The sequence below is a fragment of the Salmo salar genome, chromosome ssa27 (assembly GCF_905237065.1).
Source record: "Salmo salar chromosome ssa27, Ssal_v3.1, whole genome shotgun sequence".
Lineage (NCBI taxonomy): Eukaryota > Metazoa > Chordata > Actinopteri > Salmoniformes > Salmonidae > Salmo > Salmo salar.
Window position 1 is genome coordinate 34619266 of NC_059468.1, and position 18215 is coordinate 34637480.

The following is an 18215-nucleotide window of genomic DNA, read 5'->3' on the forward strand; positions in this document are numbered from 1 at the left end:
GTCTCTCTCTCTCTGTGTCTTTGTGTCTCTCTCTCTCTCTCTCTCTCCATTTTTCTCTGTCTCTCAATTCATATCAATTCTCTCTCTCTGTATCTCTGGGTCTCTTTCTTTTTCTCTATCTTTATCTATTTCTCTCTCTTTCTGTCTTTCTCTCTCTCTCGTTCAGTCTTTCTCTCTCACTTTCTCTCTCTCTCGTTCCCCCAGGACTAAGACAGGCTTCTATCGTCTGTTTTTCTGTGACAGTCCCTCTGGGTATGTATCCATATGGTGAAGCAGAAGAACAGAAATAACTTCACATTCGCTAATTACACTAATTAGATCGTGAACAATCCACACATTAATAAAAATCTAGTTGTTTTTTTAGAAAAACACTGACAATATCTTTTACCCAATGGTGAATAGTATTATGGAGAGTCCCCAGTCCCCACACATGCAGTACATGCAAATATACACTAACAAGTAGATCAGGAAATATAAAATAAATATTAATCAAACACGACATTTACGAAAGAAACCAGTACCATCAGGAAACTGTGAATAAATACAACACGCTTAAAACCCATGCCTAACCCAACACCAAATGAATAACAAATCATACCAAAGGGCTACATGAATAAAATGCTCTCCTCGTGACTCTTCTGTCTTGTATCGTCATCTAGAGATAGTTTCTGTCCTGATGAATGATTAGTAACCCATTAAGGTTCAGATGGAGACAGCCAGGCCTGGTTGCTATGGCCCCTTGTTGCAGTGTCAAACAGGGGTGTAAGCAGATTGCTTCCTGTCCTCTTGTCTGGAAAGAGAGTCCCTTCACCTGGTTGATTGATGCCCAGAGAGTTAACCATTTCAGCATGGAGTAATAAAGTTATTTTCAAATGCCGATTACAAAGCACTCAATCCCTACTGCCATCACAAACGTAATCAAGGTGGTTCCGTTGTCAACAGTCATGTAGTGTGTGTGTGTGTGTGTGTGTGTGTGTGTGTGTGTGTGTGTGTGTGTGTGTGTGTGTGTGTGTGTGTGTGTGTGTGTGTGTGTGTGTGTGTGTGTGTGTGTGTGTGTATGTAGTTGTACCAGTGCAATGCCTATGTTGTAATACAAACAAGGTGGTTGGGGCCACACTACTACATAATGATCGGCAAAGCAATGATCCCAATAAACCCACATCCCAGTCTTATGACTCGACAACGAACATTTCGAGTCCCAGTGAGGAACACCACAGTGTGGAGAAGGGGGTGTTCACTCACTCAGAGCGAGACAGAGCTGCCTCCAAGGAGTCAGCTATAGAGGTTTAAACAGGCCTTTATGTAAAAACCCAACGGGTTTTTAAAGAATCACAAAGGCCCTTCAAAGGCGCTAGTACGCTCAGCGCTCCTCTCATCAGGAAAGCCTCGATGCTAATGTCCTCTCTCAACTGAGACCAAGCCCTCCTAGTAAACACTTGTACATCCTGTTAGGTTTTGATGTCGTTCAGTCCGCTCCCCAAGTTTGTACACACACAATTGCTGTTTTTCTGTGTCAGTGTTGCTAAGAGACTGTTGTCATTGTCTCATAGACATTGTCTTCACTGCTTATGCTGTCGATTTAAAATATGTTTCTTAGGTTATGACATCAACAAGACTAATAGGCATATTGTTCGTCATGCAGGCTTGCCTAATCCCCACTGCCTGTTGTGCAGCATACAAAGACTACAAGAGAGACGAGTTCCCTCCTAGCACCATAAACTTGGCTGATAGACCTGAATGAGAGACGAGTGCCCGTCTAGCACCATAAACTTGGCTGATAGACCTGAATGAGAGACGAGTGCCAGTCTAGCACCATACACTTGGCTGATAGACCTGAATGAGAGACGAGTGCCCGTCTAGCACCATAAACTTGGCTGATAGACCTGAATGAGAGACAAGTGCCAGTCTAGCACCATACACTTGGCTGATAGACCTGAATGAGAGACGAGTGCCCGTCTAGCACCATAAACTTGGCTGATAGACCTGAATGAGAGACGAGTGCCCTCCTAGCACCATAAACTTGGCTGATAGACCTGAATGAGAGACGAGTTCCCTCCTAGCACCATAAACTTGGCTGATAGACCTGAATGAGAGACGAGTGCCCTCCTAGCACCATAAACTTGGCTGATAGACGTGAATGAGAGACGAATGCCCTCCTAGCACCATAAACTTGGCTGATAGACCTGAATGAGAGACGAGTGCCCGTCTAGCACCATAAACTTGGCTGATAGACCTGAATGAGAGACGAATGCCCTCCTAGCACCATAAACTTGGCTGATAGACCTGAATGAGAGACGAGTGCCCTCCTAGCACCATAAACTTGGCTGATAGATGTGAATGAGAGACAAATGCCCTCCTAGCACCATAAACTTGGCTGATAGACCTGAATGAGAGACGAGTGCCCGTCTAGCACCATAAACTTGGCTGATAGACCTGAATGAGAGACGAATGCTCTCCTAGCACCATAAACTTGGCTGATAGACCTGAATGAGAGATGAGAGCCCTCCTAGCACCATACACTTGGCTGATAGACCTGAATGAGAGACGAATGCCCTCCTAGCACCATAAACTTGGCTGATAGACCTGAATGAGAGATGAGAGCCCTCCTAGCACCATACACTTGGCTGATAGACCTGAATGAGAGACGAGTGCCCTCCTAGCACCATAAACTTGGCTGATAGACGTGAATGAGAGACGAGTGCCCGTCTAGCACCATAAACTTGGCTGATAGACCTGAATGAGAGACGAATGCCCTCCTAGCACCATAAACTTGGCTGATAGACCTGAATGAGAGATGAGAGCCCTCCTAGCACCATTCACTTGGCTGATAGACCTGAATGAGAGACGAGTGCCCTCCTAGCACCATAAACTTGGCTGATAGACCTGAATGAGAGACGAGTGCCCTCCTAGCACCATAAACTTGGCTGATAGACCTGAATGAGAGACGAGTGCCCTCCTAGCACCATAAACTTGGCTGATACAACAGGAAGCATGTGAGCACCAGGTGGGAGGGGGGCGCTTAGAAAGAGTGCTTCATACACACACAGAGGCACACAGAGGCACACACACACACACACACACATGTACCAGGCACAGGGCCAGCGCCACACACATGGGTCCAATCAGACTCTCATCCATCCCATGTGACAAGAAACCCAGGTCATTCACACACTCACACCCCTGACTAGAGCTCCACTCAGATGGGCTGTCAGATTCCCTCTGCCTCTCCATCTCCCCCAGCAGAGATTTCCTGTTGTTCTCATGTTAGAAAGATCCAGCAGGCAGGCAGGCAGGCAGGCGTGTGTGTGTGTGTGTGTGTGTGTGTGTGTGTGTGTGTGTGTGTGTGTGTGTGTGTGTGTGTGTGTGTGTGTGTGTGTGTGTGTGTGTGTGTGTGTGTGTGTGTGTGTGTGTGTGTGTGTGTGTGTGTGTGTGTGTGCGTGTGTGTGTGTGTGTGTGTGTGTGTGTGTGTGTGTGCAGTAAATGTTTTGTATCATTGGCAGCACCATTCTCAGCATTCGCTAGTGTAGAGTTTGCCTTGTGTACATGGGCCATCTGTTGGGCACATAGAAGTCTATGAAATTGACAAATCCAAACACTCTTTTTGTTGGTAATAATGCCCAGAGTGATGCTTGGATTGCGTGCAGAGCATTCACAAAAAGTAGTATTTTGAAGTTTTGTAAGCACTGGATCCTATTGAAGCTGATGGAAACCCCCGATAACTCTACATGGGCAATTATTGAACGATTCCTCTAGTTTCATGTCAATCACCACAGAGTCTGTTTAATTAAAGGATTAAAGCAGACTTTGATTACAGGAAGTGATCAGAATATTTACATGATCTACCTTGCCTTGGGGGAGGCCTCTGCTGCATGTGCATCTCAAGATTCCAAATTCAATTTCAACTTCAAAAACATCAAAATGTCTCTGCGTGCATTTCAGCTCCTGGGGATGTCATCCAATAAGACTGTAATGTGGGAGATATTTTATTTATATATTATTTTATTTGTTTAACTTCCCACAAGCCACCGTCACGTCAGAGCTGGTGGCTTGTGGGATCATGTAAAGCTTGTTTTAGAGGTAGTGTGCTGATAGGATTACCAGGGTTAACTGAGCTATACATTAACGAAGCATCTGCTGGGCGGTTCCCGACAATGTTTGTCACCATTATCTCTAGTCCTCTATCTCCTCTCTTCTTTCATCTTCGTTAAAACTTAGTATCACTAGGTCCCTCGACACTTTCTCCTTTAATTGGAAATGGTGACATTTGTGGATGTGGCAATTTAGAAAGAGCCAAAGTCAAACCCTCTGTCTCTAAGGAGTATTGGGCCAAAGTCAAACCCTCTGTCTCTAAGGAGTGTTTGGTCAAAGTCAAACCCTCTGTCTCTAAGGAGTGTTAGGCCAAAGTCAAACCCTCTGTCTCTAAGGAGTGTTAGGTCAAAGTCAAACCCTCTGTCTCTAAGGAGTGTTTGGTCAAAGTCAAACCCTCTGTCTCTAAGGAGTGTTAGGCCAAAGTCAAACCCTCTGTCTCTAAGGAGTGTTAGGTCAAAGTCAAACCCTCTGTCTCTAAGGAGTGTTTGGTCAAAGTCAAACCCTCTGTCTCTAAGGAGTGTTTGGTCAAAGTCAAACCCTCTGTCTCTAAGGAGTGTTAGGCCAAAGTCAAACCCTCTGTCTCTAAGGAGTGTTAGGTCAAAGTCAAACCCTCTGTCTCTAAGGAGTGTTAGGTCAAAGTCAAACCCTCTGTCTCTATAGAATGTCAGTCAACATAATGGAAACATGTAACATGTTTCACCTTCACCATAACTGCTTCCTGTGAGGTTAATATTCCAACAAACCATCAATCTCTGGAGGGAGACCAATGTGGAGATGTAACAGGATAGGATTTGAGCTCGATGGATGTGGGGGCTAGATAACACACCTCTCTTACTGATAAGCATCTGCACATTCTACAGTAGTATGTCGGGTTAATAGCTACTCTGATGCAGGGAAGAGGCAGGATGAGTAAGTCTATGGCTATGTCCCAATTATCTCTCCTTCCCCCTAAAGTGTGCACTTGGTTGATTTAAAAAGGCAGTGACTGGTAAATGAAAACTCCCTCTAGCCCATGTCTACACCAAACCTATGCTTTTACGTTTGTGGAGAGTAGTGAACGAGTGAACACTTCAGGAGAAAGGAGAGAGAATTGGGACACAACCTATGAGTACTCTGACCCTTGTCCTTCAAACATTACACAGTAATACACAGTAATACACAGTAATACACATTGACCATTAACTAATAGAATGTGATAACTTCCAGTGTAGTGATGGTGGCAATTTGACTGTTTGAATACACCTAACAGGCAATACGATGTACATTGTATCATGGTTTGTTCTGCATGATAGGCAATAAAATGAACATTCTATTAACTGTATATTGTCTCTGTATGACGTCTCACATAGTGTAACGTGGTGTTTACGCTATGGCGTAAAAGTTAAGTAGGACCATTGAGATCAGGCTGGTCTCAAACACTCCCTGATTTGAACTGTTTTTTATTTTCCCCAGCCATCTGCAAAGGAAAGGCCTTGCAGCAGCAATGACGTTGTATGTGGCTCTAAACTGGCATAACCAGGGCGGCCGTTTAAAACATCACGAGAGTGCTGCCGCAGAGAGAGAGAGAGGTAGGTGGACTAATGTCTGAAAATTGAATTAAGGCACAACACCCTGCAATTCTCTCCCACCAAGGTTAAAACAGAGAACGCAATATAAATAAATTGGTGCTCTAAAATAGTGTCTGACAAAAATAAATGATGCAATATTGTTCCGTGCTGTAAACAGCCATTACCAATTTCTTACCTCAAGGAAGAGGGCATTGTGATCTAGCCACTGAGACGCTGCTGCAACATTTCGAAAAGAAATCATTTCACTTTTACATCAAGTTTTTTTCAGGGAAGTGATTTTAAGCTCATTACACGTTTTGGGGAAAGAATTTCTATAATTAAGAATACCAGATGGTTTTCGCCAAAATTTACTCTATAATATACCAGACTAAGTTATTTGTTTTAAGGAGCAAAAGGCAACAAGGTTTGTAAAAAAAAATGCTGTGTATTGGTTAACTTCTATTACCAAGTACTGGAGATAGAATTTGGTTTCCCGGACCCAGAGTAAGCCTAATGGTGGACTAAAAAAGCAGGTTCAATGGAGAATTTCCTTGGAAGTGCTTCTTGGTCCAGGAAATCAACCCTTATAGTTTTAAGAGATTGTAGTGGTTGTGTGATGTGTTTTCATGTTGTCATAACTCGTTTTTAAAGATCCTCCACGAGATCTACGGCACAAATTGAAAAAAGGTAGTCACAAGTATCTTCGTCTTCTGACGATAATGCGAAATCGTCATCAGAAAAGGTAGACCAATACGCAGCAGGTGTGCAGTTGTTCATTTTGAACATTTAATTAAATCAACACGAATACAAAAACAACAAACAAGAAAACGAACGATAAACTGACAGTCTGCAAAGCATAGGCTCAACACAGAACAATCACCCACAAATCACACACACAAACACACCCTAATATATGGGACTCTCAATCAAAGGCAGATAGACAACACCTGCCTTCAACTGAGAGTCCCAACCCCAATTAACCAAACATTGAAACACACACACCAGACTAACCATAGAATACAAACACATAGACCATCAACCAAAAACCCGGAAATACTAAATCAAACACCCTTTACACAAACACACCACCCCGAACCACATAAAACAAATACCCTCTGCCACGTCCTGACCAAACTACAAAAACAATTAACCTTATACTGGCCAGGACGTGACAGGTAGCTAGAAGCAAAGCTATAACTGTCTCCTTTTCAGTCAGATCAACTTAAAGGAGTTTCTGATGCTAAAACAGACTTGATAGATGAAGCATCTTGTGTTACTAATTATTCGTATATATATATATATATATATATATATATATATAAAAGTCAACATTTACTGCCAGATGTTGTTTACGTCAAATTAAATCTTGAGGGTCATTTGTCCAAAAATATCTAAACTCTTTCAGAACACTAAATGAAAAAATACTCTTGATTTATTGAAAACAACATGCCAAAAACCGAGGCCGTGCAGAAACAAAAACGACTTCTCCACAGTTTTTCCGGCTCTGTCCCAGACCTTTCAAAATGGTAAAATGCCAACCCCCCAAAAAACTGGCAAAATGGAGGGAAGGAAGACAACATCTCTATGGCGCCACAAGGCTTGCATGCTCCCTTCCATCCATCATTGGCATGGGAATATGTCCAAACAATTTCATAACAGGCTTCTGAACATTCAGGAGTGTCTCAAAATGTAACTTTAGGGTAAGAAACTAACTGCCAGGACTAAACTTTAAGGCTCTTTAAGGCTCCTGTTTTATGTTACTGGCCCTGGCCAGGGATCCTGTAATAGTCAGGCCAGTGCATTGGTACTCTCATCTAATAAGACGGAGTGCTTGTGGGCTGGCCGTTGCAGGGTTGTGACAAGGGCCTAGTTTGAATATTTCTAAATTCATCCCTTTCTTCCCACTTGGCACAAACTGGTTGAATCAATGTTATTTATTTGTTATTATTTATTTACAATTTTGGGGTATTTTACCTCCTTTTTCTCCCCAATTTCGATCTTGTCTCATCGCTGCAACTCCCCAACGGGCTTGGGAGGCGAAGGTTGAGTCATGTGTCCTATGAAACATGACCCGCCAAACCTCGCGTCTTAAAAACCGTCCACTTAACCCGGAAGCCAGCCGCACCAACGTGTCGGAGGAAACACCGTTCAACTGACAACCGAGGTCAGCCTGCAGGCGCCCGGCTCGCCACAAGGAGTCGCTAGAGCATCATGAGCCAAATAAAGCGCCCCCCTGGCCAAACCCTGCCCTAACCCGGACGATGCTGTGCCAATTGTGTGCCGCCCTATGGGCTCCCGATCATGGCCGGTTGTGATACAGACCGGGATCGAACCCTGGTCTGTAGTGACTCCTCTAGAACTGCGATGCAGTGCCTTAGATTGCTGCGCCACTCGGGAGGCCCCAATCAACATTATTTCAATATAATTTGTCAACGTATTGTGACGTGGAATCTACATGGAAAATACTCATGTATTTGGACTGTTGTTTTGAGGTTGGAATTTCAACCACAGGTTTATGTCATCATTCTAACGAATTTTCAACTAATTTTGTATAAAATATGTTGAATTTGTACCTTTGAAACAAAGTCTGATCTTCAACGTTATGTCCACTATCAGATGAAAAAATAGTTGGCTGGGCAGCACCTCCTACTGGAAAGTTGATCTATCTACATCTACAGTTGAACTTTGGTCTCCCATACAGGATTTTAACCAAGCCCTACTTAGCTTTGATATTTGATATTTGTTACTGGTTGAGAGGGAGCTGCAATGGATGGATAGCAGCCGTTTTATGGACTCCTGACCAACTGCTATTTTGTGTGTTTTTTTTAAGCTGATCTGAGCTTTTTTGGTATATAATGTCTCCGCCATAATATCCTATGAACGAAAACAGCTTCTGGAGATCATAACAGCAATCACTAACCTCGATTTGAATGACAATTTCTCCTCTGGATGTTCTGCTTACTCTGGACCATGCCTTAACCCCCGGACTAGGAAGAGGAAGAGATGGTGCAGAGGCAGACGATACTTATCGCTGGCTTTTCCATGCATTGTCAATAATGGTCTGCAGCCTCGGGTAAGATTAAGGGGGGAGGGGTGTGTCTCTTTAACAACAGCTGGTGCGTAATCTCTAATGTTAAGGAAGTTCTGAGTTAGAATACATCATGATAAGCTGCAGACCATACTATTTACAAATAGAGTTTTCGTCTATATTTTTCATAGCTGTTTATTTATCACCACAAAACGATGCTGGCACTAAGACCGCACTCATTGAGCTGTATCGGGCCATAAGAAAACCATTTTCTGCTGATTTTAGTGTAGGGAAACTGAAATTAGTTTTACCTCATTTTTACCAGCATGTCAACTGAGCAACTATGGGCAACAAAAAAAATCACCTTTAAATCAAACAAATAACAGTGTATCACTCCACACACATAAATGCCTACAAGGCTTTCCCTCGCCCTCCCATTGGCACATTTGACCATAAATCTAGCCTCCTGATTCCTACTTACATGAAAAAACGAAACGAGGTGATGCGCTCAATGTTTCACTAGCACAGACTGGAATGTTCCAGGATTTATCCGATAACATTAAGCAATTTACCACATCAGTCACCGGCTTCATTAATAAGTGCCTCGATGATGACATCCCCACAGTGACTGTACGTACATATCCCAACCAGAAGCCATGGACTACAGGCAACATCCGCACTGAGCTAAAGGCTAGAGCTGCCATTTTCAAGGAGCGGGACACTAAATCCTGCTACGCCCTCCAGTAAGTCATCAAACAGGCAAAGCAGCAATACAGGACTAAGATCGAATCTTACTAGGCCGTCTCTGACACTCGTCGGATATGGCAGGGTTTGCAAACGTGTTATGCCAGGACAACAACATGTCCCTCAACTTCAGCAAGACAAAGGAGATCATCGTGGAGCACACCCCCATCCACATTGACAGAGCTGTAGTGGAGCGGGTTGAGCGATTCAAGCTCCTCGGTGTCCAGATCACTAAGGAATTAACATGTTCAAAGCACACCAACACAGTCATGAAGAAGGCACGGCAATGCCTCTTCCACCTCAGGAGGCTGAAAAGATTGGGCAGATCCTCAAAAAGTTTAATTGAGAGCATCTTGACTGGCTGCATCACCGCTTGGTATGGTAACTGTTTGGCATCCGACCTCAAGGCGCTACAGAGGGTAGTGCGTACGGCCCAGTACATCACTGGGGCCAAGCTCCCTGCCACCCAGGACCTCTATATCAGTCTGTGTCAGAGGAAGGCCATAAAAATGATCAAAGACTCTAGCCACCAAAGCCATCGACTGTTCTCTCTGCTAGCGCACTGCTAGAGGTAACAATGCACCACGTTTGGAACAAACCTTCTACCCCCAAGCCATAAAACTGCTAAATAGTTAATCAAATAGCAACCTTGACTATCTGCATTGACACTTTTTAAACTAACTCTTTTGACTCATCACATACGCTGCAGCTACTGTTAATGACGTATCCTGTTTCCTAGTCACTTTACCCCTACCTACAGTATACTGCTGCTACTATTAATGATGTATCCTGTTTCCTAGTCACTTTACCCCTACCTACAGTATACTGCTGCTACTATTAATTATGTATCCTGTTTCCTAGTCACTTTACCCCTACCTACAGTATACTGCTGCTACTATTAATTATGTATCCTGTTTCCTAGTCACTTTACCCCTACCTACAGTATACTGCTGCTACTATTAATTATGTATCCTGTTTCCTAGTCACTTTACCCCTACCTACAGTATACTGCTGCTACTATTAATTATGTATCCTGTTTCCTAGTCACTTTACCCCTACCTACAGTATACTGCTGCTACTATTAATTATGTATCCTGTTTCCTAGTCACTTTACCCCTACCTACAGTATACTGCTGCTACTATTAATGATGTATCCTGTTTCCTAGTCACTTTACCCCTACCTACAGTATACTGCTGCTACTGTTAATAATGTATTCTGTTGCCTAGTCAGTTACCTCGTAGCCAAGTTATCATGGACATTGTACTGGTACCCCGTCTATATAGCCAAGTTATCATGGACTCTGTACTGGTACCAAGTCTATATAGCCAAGTTATCATGGACTCTGTACTGGTACCAAGTCTATATAGCCAAGTTATCATGGACTCTGTACTGGTACCACGTCTATATAGCCAAGTTATCATGGACACTGTACTGGTACCACGTCTATATAGCCAAGTTATCATGGACTCTGTACTGGTACCCCATCTATATAGCCAAGTTATCATGGACTCTGTTCTGGTACCCCGTCTATATAGCCAAGTTATAATGGACTCTGTACTGGTACCACGTCTATATAGCGAAGTTATCATGGACTCTGTACTGGTACCCCGTCTATATAGCCAAGTTATCATGGACTCTGTACTGGTACCATGTCTATATAGCCAAGTTATAATGGACTCTGTACTGGTACCCCGTCTATATAGCCAAGTTATCATGGACTCTGTACTGGTACCCCGTCTATATAGCCAAGTTATCATGGACTCTGTACTGGTACCATGTCTATATAGCCAAGTTATCATGGACTCTGTACTGGTACCCCGTCTATATAGCCAAGTTATAATGGACTCTGTACTGGTACCATGTCTATATAGCCAAGTTATCATGGACTCTGTACTGGTACCATGTCTATATAGCCAAGTTATCATGGACTCTGTACTGGTACCAAGTCTATATAGCCAAGTTATCATGGACTCTGTACTGGTACCCCGTCTATATAGCCAAGTTATCATGGACTCTGTACTGGTACCAAGTCTATATAGCCAAGTTATCATGGACTCTGTACTGGTACCATGTCTATATAGCGAAGTTATCATGGACTCTGTACTGGTACCATGTCTATATAGCCAAGTTATCATGGACTCTGTACTGGTACCATGTCTATATAGCCAAGTTATCATGGACTCTGTACTGGTACCACGTCTATATAGCCAAGTTATCATGGACTCTGTACTGGTACCACGTCTATATAGCCAAGTTATCATGGACTCTGTACTGGTACCAAGTCTATATAGCCAAGTTATCATGGACACTGTACTGGTACCGCATCTATATAGCCAAGTTATCAGGGACTCTGTACTGGTACCACGTCTATATAGCCAAGTTATCATGGACTCTGTACTGGTACCACGTCTATATAGCCAAGTTATCATGGACACTGTACTGGTACCCCATCTATATAGCCAAGTTATCATGGACTCTGTACTGGTACCCCGTCTATATAGCCAAGTTATAATGGACTCTGTACTGGTACCACGTCTATATAGCCAAGTTATCATGGACTCTGTACTGGTACCCCGTCTATATAGCCAAGTTATCATGGACTCTGTACTGGTACCACGTCTATATAGCCAAGTTATAATGGACTCTGTACTGGTACCCCGTCTATATAGCCAAGTGATCATGGACTCTGTACTGGTACCCCGTCTATATAGCCAAGTTATCATGGACTCTGTACTGGTACCATGTCTATATAGCCAAGTTATCATGGACTCTGTACTGGTACCCCGTCTATATAGCCAAGTTATAATGGACTCTGTACTGGTACCATGTCTATATAGCCAAGTTATCATGGACTCTGTACTGGTACCATGTCTATATAGCCAAGTTATCATGGACTCTGTACTGGTACCAAGTCTATATAGCCAAGTTATCATGGACTCTGTACTGGTACCATGTCTATATAGCCAAGTTATCATGGACTCTGTACTGGTACCACGTCTATATAGCCAAGTTATCATGGACTCTGTACTGGTACCATGTCTATATAGCGAAGTTATCATGGACTCTGTACTGGTACCATGTCTATATAGCCAAGTTATCATGGACTCTGTACTGGTACCACGTCTATATAGCCAAGTTATCATGGACTCTGTACTGGTACCAAGTCTATATAGCCAAGTTATCATGGACACTGTACTGGTACCCCATCTATATAGCCAAGTTATCAGGGACTCTGTACTGGTACCACGTCTATATAGCCAAGTTATCATGGACTCTGTACTGGTACCATGTCTATATAGCCAAGTTATCATGGACTCTGTACTGGTACCATATCTATATAGCCAAGTTATCATGGACTCTGTATAATTAAATATCACTGAAAATGTTCACGTTAAAATGGCATGGTGTGCCCAGTGGGTTCCTTCCTTCCTTTATTCCTTCCTTCCTTTATTCCTTCCTTCCTTGAGGTGATCACAGATCTGACGTGACATGATTGTTGACATCAATGCAGGGAAATCCTTGATTTCACCTATCCAGCCACTTACAGATCAGTGATTATCTCAGGGAAATAAAAAATTATTTAAGAGTATTAAAATGGGGGCCTTGGGTCTGTCCATGTAGACTAGACTACAGTTTCAATGAGTTCTGCTGCACTCCAGTTGGGTATAAAAACGTATTTATGGACGAGCGACAGGGGCAACAGGCAACAGAGGCGACAGAGGCGATAGGCGACAGAGGCGACAGAGGCGACAGAGGCGACAGGCGACAGAGGCGACAGGCGACAGAGGCAACAGAGGCGACAGGTGACAGAGGCGACAGGCGACAGGCGACAGGCGACAGAGGCGACAGGCGACAGAGGCAACAGAGGCGACAGGCGACAGGCGACAGAGGCGACAGGCGACAGAGGCAACAGAGGCGACAGGCGACAGGCGACAGAGGTGACAGGCGACAGGCGACAGGCAACAGAGGCGACAGGCGACAGGCAACAGAGGCGACAGGCGACAGGCAACAGAGGCGACAGGCGACAGGCAACAGAGGCGACAGGCGACAGGCGACAGAGGCAACAGAGGCGACAGGCGACAGAGGCGACAGAGGCGACAGGCGACAGGCGACAGAGGCCACAGAGGCGACAGGCGACAGGCGATAGAGGCGACAGAGGCGACAGGCGACAGAGGCGACAGAGGCGACAGAGGCGACAGGGGCGACAGAGGCGACGGGGCGACGGGGCGACGGGGCGACGGGGCGACAGGCGACAGAGGCGACAGGCGACAGAGGCGACAGAGGCGACAGAGGCGACAGAGGCGACAGGCGACAGGCGACAGAGGCGACAGGCGACAGAGGTGACAGGCGACAGGCGACAGAGGCGAAAGGCGACAGAGGCGACAGGCGACAGGCGACAGAGGCGAAAGGCGACAGGCGACAGAGGCGACTGAGGCGACAGGCGACAGAGGCGACAGGCGACAGAGGCGACAGGCGACAGAGGCGACAGGCGACAGAGGCGAAAGGCGACAGATGCGACAGGCGACAGAGGCGAAAGGCGACAGATGCGACAGGCGACAGAGGCGACAGGGGCGACAGGGGCAACAGGCGACAGAGGCGACAGAGGCGATAGGCGACAGAGGCGACAGAGGCGACAGAGGCGATAGGCGACAGAGGCGACAGAGGCGATAGGCGACAGAGGCGACAGGCGACAGAGGCAACAGAGGCGTCAGGCGACAGAGGTGACAGGCGACAGGCGACAGAGGCGACAGGCGACAGAGGCGACAGGGGCGACAGAGGCGACAGAGGCGACAGAGGCGACAGGCGACAGAGGCGACAGGCGACAGGCGACAGGCGACGGGGCGACAGGCGACGGGGCGACGGGGCGACGGGGCAACGGGGCGACAGGCGACAGGCGACAGAGGCGACAGGCGACAGAGGCGACAGGCGACAGGCGACAGGCGACAGGCGACAGTGGCGACAGGCGACAGAGGCAACAGGCGACAGGCGACAGGCGACAGAGGCGAAAGGCGACAGATGCGACAGGCGACAGAGGCGACAGAGGCGACAGAGGCGACAGGCGACAGAGGCGACAGGTGACAGGGAAGGTCAGTACATGACACTGAATGGAGGGAGAAATTGGTTTGTTCTCCTACTTTGACTGGACAGAAACGTTTTAGCTTCGACAAAACCATGAGTCCAGAGAGAGTATCTAACTTCATATTAAAAGTAAGACCCAGTAGAGAACACACTGTCCCTACGTCAGGGAACAATCAGGCCTGGAATCAAATGGTATTTTAAATATTTAAAATAATGTATCTCTGCTTGCTTGAGGTTGCCTGCCACAATGGAACCAATGGAATAGTCCCTCACTCTCTTTCCTCAGACTCAAGAAAACAATCAAAGTATTTGAAAGATTTAATTTACAATCTTACCCAGGTCTGTGGTGATACAGTATATGGCACCTGAATATACAGTAATTGAGCTAAAATATACAGATATTCATAAATATTTTTTGAATCATTTATACAGAATATTTGGATGTGTTCTAACCCACCACTGCAAACAACCATACAAAGAGAATGTGAATGAATACATAGGCCTACATGTCGCTAAAACATTGGCTAGCCATAAGACTGCAGTTCAACTTTATTGCCCTCATTCTGCCCGGGTACGGGCGCTGCTGTTTGATATTTGCTCTGGGTAATGACATGTTTAATTTGTTCCTGAATCCTTCAGTCATCGCCTGTGGATAAATAATTGTCAATTACTCATATCAATTACGAGGCATGCCGCTGCCCGGGGTCTTTGGAGACAGCGATCGCAGGGCTCTTCCACCCTCTTTTATTACAAATGTGGTTATGAGCTGAATCAATCCAGGTGCCATGTGGGGCTGCTGTGTGTGTTCATCACTAACAGCTCCCAGTAGGTCCATCATTTCCCTTTACAACAGCCTTCCTCGACTGTCCTATCTCTCTTCCTCTCCTCTCTCTTCCTCTCCTCTCTCTTCCTCCCTCACTCTCTCATTCACTCACTCTCTCATTCACTCAGTCTCTCTTGCTATCAGTTTTTCTCTCTTATAAGTCTCTCTCTGTCTTTCTCTCTGTCTCTCTTCTTCTTTCACTCTCCCCATTCCTGCCTCCCAGTCTCTCTCTCGCTCTCTCTCTCTCTCTCTGTCTCTTTTTTTTAAACATTTTAAACATTTTAGTCATTTAGCAGACGCTCTTATCCAGAGCAACTTACAGTAGTGAATGCATACATTTCAAACATTTTTTCTCGGTACTGGTCCCCCGTGGGAATCGAACCCACAACCCTGGCGTTGCAAACACCATGCTCTACCAACTGAGCCACACGGGAGCCACACGGGTCTCTCTCAATTGTTTTCAATTTCAATTGAAGGGCTTTATTGGCATGGAAAATGTATGTTTACATTGCCAAAGCAAGTGAAAAAGATAATAAACAAAATTGAAATAAACAATAAAAAATGTACAGTAAACATTACACTTACAAAAGTTCCAAAAGAATAAAGACATTTCAAATGTTATATTATGTACATATACAGTGTTGTAATGATGTGCAAATATCTCTCTCTCCCCCTCTCTCTCCCTCCCTTCCTCCCCCCTTTCAGACTATATCCCCCTGTCCCTTCACACATCTCCCTTTCTCTCTCGCTCCTTCCTGAGCACACCTCTGAGAGGTAATAGACAGCAGAGCCACAGTATGGGATCCCATAAAACCAGGAGAACCCTCGACCCCCAATCACCACCCTTCTGGAGGATACACCCAGGCACACAAACACACACACTCGCACAGACACACCCAGGCACACAAACACACACACTCGCACAGACACACCCAGGCACACAAACACACACACTCGCACAGACACACCCAGGCACACGAACACACACACTCGCACAGACACACCCAGGCACACAAACACACACACTCGCACAGACACACCCAGGCACACAAACACACACACTCGCACAGACACACCCAGGCACACAAACACACACACTCGCACAGACACACCCACACCCACGCACACAAACACACACACTCGCACAGACACACCCACGCACACAAACACACACACTCGCACAGACACACCCACGCACACAAACACACACACTCGCACAGACACTCCCACGCACACAAACACACACACTCGCACAGACACACCCACGCACACAAACACACACACTCGCACAGACACACCCACGCACACAAACACACACACTCGCACAGACACACCCACGCACACAAACACACACACTCGCACAGACACACCCACGCACACAAACACACACACTTGCACAGACACACCCACGCACACAAACACACACACTCGCACAGACACACCCACGCACACAAACACACACACTCGCACAGACACACCCACGCACACAAACACACACACTCGCACAGACACACCCACGCACACAAACACACACACTCGCACAGACACACCCACGCACACAAACACACACACTCGCACAGACACACCCACGCACACAAACACACACACTCGCACAGACACACCCACGCACACAAACACACACACTCGCACAGACACACCCACGCACACAAACACACACACTCGCACAGACACACCCACGCACACAAACACACACACTCGCACAGACACACCCACGCACACAAACACACACACTCGCACAGACACACCCACGCACACAAACACACACACTCGCACAGACACACCCACGCACACAAACACACACACTCGCACAGACACACCCACGCACACAAACACACACACTCGCACAGACACACCCACGCACACAAACACACACACTCGCACAGACACACCCACGCACACAAACACACACACTCGCACAGACACACCCACGCACACAAACACACACACTCGCACAGACACACCCACGCACACAAACACACACACTCGCACAGACACACCCACGCACACAAACACACACACTCGCACAGACACACCCACGCACACAAACACACACACTCGCACAGACACACCCACGCACACAAACACACACACTCGCACAGACACACCCACGCACACAAACACACACACTCGCACAGACACACCCACGCACACAAACACACACACTCGCACAGACACACCCACGCACACAAACACACACACTCGCACAGACACACCCACGCACACAAACACACACACTCGCACAGACACTCCCACGCACACAAACACACACACTCGCACAGACACACCCACGCACACAAACACACACACCCGCACAGACACACCCACGCACACAAACACACACACTCGCACAGACACACCCACGCACACAAACACACACACTCGCACAGACACACCCACGCACACAAACACACACACTCGCACAGACACACCCACACACACAAACACACACACTCGCACAGACAGACCCACGCACACAAACACACACACACACACTCGCACGCACAAACACACACAAAAAAGACACACACAAAAAGACACACACATACAGTACACACACACACAATCTCTCTGCAGTGTTCTAGTGAGCACATATCAAAGCTGTGGATTAAACTCAAGTACAGCCGTTAAAGGAGGAACCCCACAAATAAAAAGACACTGCCCAACAATACAACTACAGTAACTAGTTAACTACAGCAAATGCCATCATCCAGCCTCACATAAAACAGCATGTGGAGCCTTGAACGCACTGTACGGCTGGGGTGATGGAGAGAGAGAGGGCAGAGGAGAGAGAGAGGAGAGAGAGAGAGGGCAGAGGAGAGAGAGAGGAGAGAGAGAGAGGGCAGAGGAGAGAGAGAGGAGAGAGAGAGAGGGCAGAGGAGAGAG

General features: G+C 46.1%; 1 protein-coding gene across 3 annotated transcripts in view; it reads right to left on the reverse strand.

The window, feature by feature from the left end:
• Nucleotides 1-18215, reverse strand: part of LOC106588997 (CUB and sushi domain-containing protein 3) — a 746396-nt gene that overhangs the window by 306562 nt on the left and 421619 nt on the right. The gene's annotated exons all lie outside the window — the stretch shown is intronic.